Source organism: Alligator sinensis, unplaced genomic scaffold (assembly GCF_000455745.1).
Source record: "Alligator sinensis unplaced genomic scaffold, ASM45574v1 scaffold448_1, whole genome shotgun sequence".
Classification (NCBI taxonomy): Eukaryota; Metazoa; Chordata; order Crocodylia; family Alligatoridae; genus Alligator; species Alligator sinensis.
The window spans coordinates 3,720,541-3,728,609 of record NW_005841870.1 but is presented as its reverse complement, the minus strand read 5'-3'; positions in this window follow the sequence as shown (position 1 = coordinate 3,728,609).

Here is an 8,069-nt window from a genome sequence, read left to right as displayed (position 1 = left end):
TTCCACCAATGGCTGTATGGATACCCATCACAGCGCTATATGACCCTAAGCCCCAATAATGAGGATGACATTGCTGCTGGAATTAATGCCTTCCTTGGTGTGTGAGGGGTGCACTCACTCCCGTGCAGTTCTGGGAAAGGGAAAGGGAATGACAAATAAAATGGTGTGTGAACCTTATCATGCCTCTGTGTATGTGTGTGTACTGTGCTGCACTGTTCTGAGGTGGTGGGACCAAGGGGCCAGGGTGGTGCTGTCAGGCCACTCCACCTACCCTATAGTAAGGCTCAGCATGCGCATTCATACATGTTGGGGAAAAAAATTATCCATTATTCATAAAGCAGGTGGTCATGCTTAACCATCCTGCAGGATCATGAAAATAAGTCTGGAAAGTGAATCAGTGGTTTTGGGGAGAGGGGTTTTGGAAATTCAGACACAGAAGGACTAAGAGGTATCTTTCACTGGAGGGTGGAGGGATAGAATTGGTTCATCAAGGTTGCTACTTTCATGCAGTCTTGGGAGCACTGCTGCACTAACATATTTTCCCCAATGCAACAATTTTCACTGGAGCCAGGCACCAGTTGGGGGGGGGGGAGTTCTAGGGATTTGGCCTGAGCATAAGAACCGTTACCCCAAACCCTGTGACCCATTTACCCAGACATTGGTGCCAGAGACCCCTTCCAAGCCCATCCCTCCCCCCACCCCCCAGGACTGACCATGATCATGCCTGCCTGCCCCATCCCTGGCATTTGTACAGACAGAAGGCTCAAGCCTGGCCTTTGCATAATGTGGTCACAGTACTGGGGGAAAGTGGTGGCTAACATGGGGCAAAGTAGTTGTGAGTAACTTCCCTGATAGAACTGGAGAACCACATGATAGTTTAAAGGGTGAATGGAAGCACTCAAAGCCAAGAAATAGCTATTAATTTTGTGCCACTGTTGCAGTAAAGGGCTGGGTGGTGAAAGCCAGCCAACACTAACCTTGCATGCATGCTGGATACTGTCATCCATGGTGGTACCCGGTCATGCATGGCAGACAATGTGTAAACAAGGCCGTTTCACAGAGTGCAGCTGACTTGCTTGATGAATAGTGGGTTAGGAATCTTGTACATTCATAGCAAGTAAAGGCTGGAAGGAACCTGGAAAGATCATCCAAGTAAAACCTCCCTACTCAGGGCACTTTGAGCAGTGCTGAGATCAAATGATCACAGGAAGGCATCTGTCCAGTCTTCAAAGATTTCCAAGGTCGGGGACTAACCACATGACCAGTTTGGATAGTGTATTCCAGATCCTTGTCACCCTTACAATAAACGAGTTCTTTCTTTCATCTATATATCTAATACATTTTCACCCATTCAGTCATTCATGTGAGCAGGGACCGGTGCTTTGACACATGGGTGACTTGTGCCTGGCCCTCTGTTGTGCCATGGCCCAAAAGGGATCCTGTGGGTGACCCTCCTTGGCATAGCTGACAAGACATGGCTCCTGTTTTACCTGGACAAATTTTAGGCACTCTTTTTTTGGAAAAGAGTATGGTTGAATGACACAAAGTTGCCAGGATGGTACCAGCTTATCTGCTGTCCAAATCATTTGCACCAAAATGGGTTTTGGGGAGTGGGGGATTAACTTTTCCTGACCTGATAAACAAAAGCCCTATAAATTGAGGGCACAGGGGCCTGGGTGTGGGTACCCCTTATTTATCTGAGATGTCTGAGGCTGAGGAGAGAAGACAGCGGATCAGGGGAAGAAGAGAGCCTATCCAGGGCGCATAGGACAGCTTGGTCTTATGAAGAAACTAAGCCTGGTGTGTGTGCTGGTGCTAGTGCATCCTTAATTGTAACAGTGTTGTACCTGTGGTGGTCCAGAAATTATGTAAGAGGCAAGGATTTCTTAGGTTGATATCTTTTTTTGGACCAGCTTGACACATCTACATGTGCATCTGATCTGTTTAGTCATGAATAAGCAGTCCCAGGCACATGTCTACATGTGCAGAAAAGCAGGAGCAGATTTGCTGCCAATCTGCTCCTGCTTTCTGAGTCCCTGCAATGGCCTCCTACCACCACTGGGTGGGAGTGGGGGGGGGGGGGGGGGGGGGGGGGGAGCACCAGGTTCTGGTTGCAGCTGCTAGCAACTGGAAGCCCTCTTCAAAAGCCAGGACAGTCACTTGCCTGGCCGGGAGCAGTGTGTGCAGCACAGGGACAGCAGGCAGCAGCACTCTCCTTGCCACCTCTGTCTCCCTATACCATGGCTGCTCCTGCCTCTGCCCCTAGCAGCAACAACCAGCACCCTGCACTCCATGCTGACCACCACCTGGCCCACAGCTGTCTTGCCTCTCCTGGCTCCCCCATGCGCCTGCTACCTCAACTCTGTCCACCTGGCCAGACCCCGGCAGGGACATCACCAATGGGCTCCAGGATGTCACCTCCAGGGTCTCTGTTGCCCTTCTTGGCCTCCATCCCCACTGCTTCTGGGCCTGCAAGGTCAGCCAGGACTGAAGGCTGCATGTCATCCAGCACACCTGGGATGATGAGTAGTGGCTGGAGGCCTTTTGCATGACCCATGCCACCTTCTGGGATCTCCTGGAGCAGCTCTGGCCAAACCTGGAGTGGCAGGACACTGCCATGCAGCTGCCACTCCAAACGGACATCCAGGTGTCCCTTGCCCTGCTCATGGTGGTCACATCCATCAGCCTGTGGTACACTGACCATCTCTTTGGTATGGGAAAGGCCACCACTGGGGAGGCCATCCTGGAAGCTTGTGGCATTCTCCAGGATGTGCTGGGGCACACGGTGCTCCTCCTGCATGACCCCTTTGCAGTGGTGGCAGGGTTCTGTTCCCTGGGATTCCCCCAATGCATTGGGGCCCTGGATGGGTCCCACATCCCCCTCACCTGCCTGCCACATGGCGACCAGCCCTCCTACAACCAGAGGGGCTTTCACTTTATGACACTACAGGCCATCATGGACCACCGTGGGGCCTTTATGCATGTGAGCACCGGCTGGGCGGGCAGCACCCACAATGCCCATGTCTTCAGAAACTCCACCTTGCTGGGCCTGGTGGAGAGTGGACACTTCATACCAGGGGTGCTGGACCTGCAGCTGGGTGCCATGATGGTCCCGCCCCCTCCTCATCAGGGACCTGACTACCCACTCCTGCCCTAGCTCACAGGGCCCTACTGGCCAGCTGGACCCCCTCCAGGTCCATTTTAACTGATGCCTGGTCCAGACTTGCACCCTGGTGGAGTATGCCTTCAGCCACCTCAATGTCTGCTGGTGCACCCTCACTGCCCACCAAACAACAACCTCCCCTGAGTCATTGTGACAGCCTGCATGGTGCATAACATCTGTGAGGCACAGCGGAGCTCTTCCACGTGGCCTGGGCAGAGGAGGCATGGCAGGAAGAGGATGCCTTACAGAGGGACCACCACCTCCTATGGCAGTGATGATGGTGACCACCCCTGCCCGAGGCCCCAGAAGAGTCATACACCTGCCAGAGGGGGACAGGGCACCAGGTGCAGGAGGTGCTGGCCTGCCACCTCCTCTAGCACTCTCCAATCTAGCTCACCTACACCACTGCCCACAGAGTCCCTGCCATCGTTACCCACCCCCAGCACAACGGTGTCTGCAGACATGTCTCACAAGAACAAGTTTGTATTCCCCTCACATCAAACAGGTCACCTCCACCACCCACCAACAAAACACCTTCTTCCCCATGAAAATGATGTACAATGTCCTTTGTGTCCTGTCCCAGGGTGGGGGGGCATGGGGTTGGGGCACCTAGGTGACAGATCATATGGACAGGCAACCAGCACCCTTGCCATTACCCTATGGGTGCACACACTGCAGGGGGCTTGCCCAGTGGCAACATTGGCCAATGGTCCCACAGCTTGGATGGCTGCCCCTCTGGCAAAGATTGATCAGGGCCAGCAGGGCTAGTGTGCAGTCCTGGGATGCTGCAGGCAGCTCTGGCTCTGCACCCATGTGGAACTGGGGTGATTGCCAGGTCTGGGCCTGGTGGGGTGGGGGGAGGTGGGACTGGGGGAGGCCAGACCTAGAGTGGTGGCCAGGCCAGGAGCTCTTTGCTGCTGGAGGTGGTGCAGGACCTCCTACCAGGCCCAGGTGGGGGCCTGCTGCTAGTGGCAGGTAGCTTCCAGGGGGCAGGCAGGGCTAGGGTTGGGCCCTGGGCAGCAGCTGGCATGAAGGTATCTGCTAAGGCTAGAATGGTGTCCAGCACCTAGTGGTTGTTGTCCATGGCCTGCACTGCCCTGCTCAGTACCATGGTCTGCTCCTGCAGTACCTCTACCCACTTGCACTTCAGGGCCCGGAGCTGTGACTGGAAATCCTGGTCTGCCCAATCCCATGCCTCTTCATGCTGGGCCTGTTCATCCTCGGGTCACAACCTCTGCCTGCCACCTGTGCAGGTGGGCCACATCCTCTGCTTGCCATGCCCGAGCATCTGCCAGCCGGTCCTCCAATGCCATGACCAGTCAATCTAAGAGGAGGGTCTTGTTCAGGGTCCTGTGGCAGAGTCAGTGCATCCACAGGGCTCCAGCTGTGGGCAGCAGCAGCCCTGAGGCTGCATTTTGGCTGCCAAGCATTGCCTCCCTAGCGTGCAGCTGAAGGCCCTGTAGAGCCATGAGAAAGAAGCTGTTTGTGTGAGTTTGCAACATTTTGGACATAAGATGTTCTATACCAGGGCCATGCACTGCCAGGCCTCAGATCTTGGGTCAGGCATGTATAGGTACCCAGGGACCCAGGTAAGTCATTTGGACAGGCCAGGGATCAGGTGGCTGCCTGCTGAGCCCCTCCATCCTTGCTTGCTCCTTAGGGGCCAGTGGGCTGCTGGGTTCTGGTTTCAGGCAGCTTGCCTCCCCCACCCCATTGCCAGGATGGGACAGGCCAGGCTCCTGGCAGTACTTGCTGCCACAGCTCCAGACCTTGCTGCCCTGCTCCCCGCTTCTCCTGCAGGCATCTGTCTCCTGTGCTTCCACCCAGCCCACAGTGTCCAGGCTCAGGGAGTACAGGGCTCCCGGATTACTGGGACAAGGAGCTACCCATGCCTCCACCCTCCCCACAGGGGTCTTCTCTAGGGAGGCAACTCAGGGCCAGCCCCCCACCGTGCCACCACTGTACCTCAAACAGGCCCCTTCTGTGTATGTCCCAGGCACTGTGTGAGGATAGAGGTGTGCTCAACTCACTGCTGCTGCTGATGGCCATGGTGTTCCAGGTGAACCTGCACACCTGGCATGGGATCCTGAGCTATAACGGCATGTGGGGCAAGCCTGGGATGTCCTGCAACCTTTGCCACTGCCATCAGGGCTACCTGTGGCTGCACTACATATCCCTGCTCCCCGCTGCCAAGGAGGACATTGCCACTAGCATTGATGCATTTCTTGGTATGTGAGAAGCCCATGCCTGCTTAGCTGTGAGGACATGGGTTTCTCAATAAATCTTTGTACTATCTTCTGTCTCCACTGTGGGTGCCAGGCCAGGGCAGGGGCTCAGGTAGGCCATCTGTGCTGCTGTACACAGCATGGCTGTGGCCTGGGATCTGGGGCACAATGATAACTATCAGTTGTGGCATAAAGGACATGGACTTATGGGCACTCCCTGGCTGTTGATTATGGTTGGTGATGGCAACTCACTGTGCCCGCAAGGCCTTGACCTTTATACAGCACTGCTGTGCCAACCCACTGTGACTGAGCTCCTGCATCTGGTCCTCATAGATGTGGGTGTCATAATGCCCGCCTCCATTCTAACTGGCACTGCAGCCTTGCCTCACCCCACAGTGCCACAAGGTCACCAGTCTCCTCCTTGGTCCAGGTGGGGCCCCAGGTGGTAGGCATGGGTATTGGCATAGGTGGCAGTGATGACGAGGCCATTGTGGGTCCCATTCTGGCCCTCTGGGCCTCTTTGCACTGTCATTCTGATGCTGGTCCTGGGTAGCTACAGTGTTCAGCACAGGAGCCCATCATGGGAGTGATAACCAGACAGCTGGGGCAATGCCTTTCAGGCTCCAGGCAGGCTGCTGGGGGTGGGCTGTGGGCAGCTGAAGCTGGCCCTGGGAGCCTGAAGCTGCCTGCAGCTCAGTTTGGGAGCTGGTAGACCTGGCTGGAGCCTGCAGTAGCCTGCAGCACCCTGCAGGCCTGGATGGGGCAGACCTGTCAGCCACACGGCACTGCAGTGCCAAGCAGTGGTGCTGGGGTGCAGGAAGGCTGGTGATACTAGCCTGTGGGCTGCCTAGGGGAATATAGGGCTTGGAGTCACTTTAGGCTATCTGCTTGTGTGGCCCAGGACTCAAAATGCCTACAGGCTTTTAAGGGCCTGAGGCAGAGGCTGCCATAGAGGCAGTCCAGCCCTGGAGCAGGAGAGGCTCCCAGCCCCAGAGCTCTGGGGCTAGCTTCAGGCTGGCTCCCTAGTATCAGGGCTGACCTTGGAGCAAATTTGCTCCCAGATCGTGTCTATGTGAGTGTTACTGTGCAGTAACTAAGCATGAGTAAATTGGATACCTGTATTTGTAGGTATCAAGTTTACTCGTGATTAGCAGTTTTTACTGCATAGTGAAGTGTCTTGTGTAGATGTGCCCACGGAGTAATTGGGATTAAGTTAAACTTTCAAATACAAGACATGCAAGAGACTTGAGGAAGAATGTCTTGCATTCAAAAGCTTGTCTAACTTTACACCAAATGGTCCAATGAGAGATATTAACCTAAGAAATCCTTGCCTCAGATCTATACAAAATCTTGAGAAAAGCTCGTTAACCTGAGCTGCTCTGCTGCTGGGCCAAGGTGAAAGTCGCGCTCATGACATAAAGAGATCACCAAAAGAGAGCCAATATTGCAACTCTGTGATCCACAGCATGAAATGTGAATGGCATGCAACTGCTCTGGGCACAGTGTGCTTTTGAACTGTGCTATGGCAATGGGTAGGTATCTGTGATGTCATAGTCCACAGTTCATGCAGTGACCAAGTCCTTCACCCTTCAGCTTTGGCCAAAAATTTGTTTGAGTACTGACTTGCTATTCAACAAGTTACACTTTTACAAACTCTTTATTAATAAGTCAAGCTATGTTACCACTGCAGATTTCTTCTAGGACAGTTACAAAGGTCTAAACTATACAAAGATATGATTCTTGACTGAGACAACTTTGCCAGCAGAAGCCACTAAAGTAGCTAACAGCTATACCAGCAAAACTGTATTTTTACCAGTATGACTTCTTTAGCTCAGTGTGGGGGGAAGGGAAGGGAAGGGAAGGGTGGGCATGGGACGGGATGGGACAGTTTTTTGCTACATTGCTGCAAAATGAAGCTTTGCCAGCTTAGCTGCTTCCATTCTAGGAGTGCTTTGATGTTCTAATATACTGGTACTATACCAATAAAGCATTCCTAATGTTAACATGGACTCAGGTCCCTGGCACACATTCACTTAATGGTGTAATGGGATCCCCCCTGATCCCACCAACTGCACCTCCTGCCATTCCACACATGCATGGCAGGTCCCATGATTTTGGGATTGGGAGTCAGACCCCAGTTGTGCCATTACTACTTGACAATCATGATCCCGGGCTCTCCCACAACTGGCAAATAGAAAGCTTGGGATGCCTGATGAGCCGGTGTGGTCCCAAGGCTGTGACTAACAATCAGTTGATTGTTCCCTGGGACTGCACAGGGGCAAGTTTGAAACTTTACTGTGGTCCTGGGGCTGAGGTCTATGCATTAAGGCCAGTCCCTGAGCCCCACCATGCAGCTGGCATTGGGCAGCATGACAGGGACCCTATCAAACATACATTTTAAGGCACAATGGGAACCAGCCATAAAATTATTATACATACTTTGTGGAATAATTTTGTGGCTTATTTACTGTTTTTTGCACCAGTAATTGCCTGAACATGTGGTCAGGTTACTAAGACATGATTAACTGGTTAATTGCATCTTAGATTCATAGATTCATAGATGTTAGGGTCAGAAGGGACCTCCATAGATCATCGAGTCCGACCCCCTGCATAGGCAGGAAAGAGTGCTGGGTTCAGATGACCCCAGCCAGATGCCTATCTAACCTCCTCTTGAAGACCCC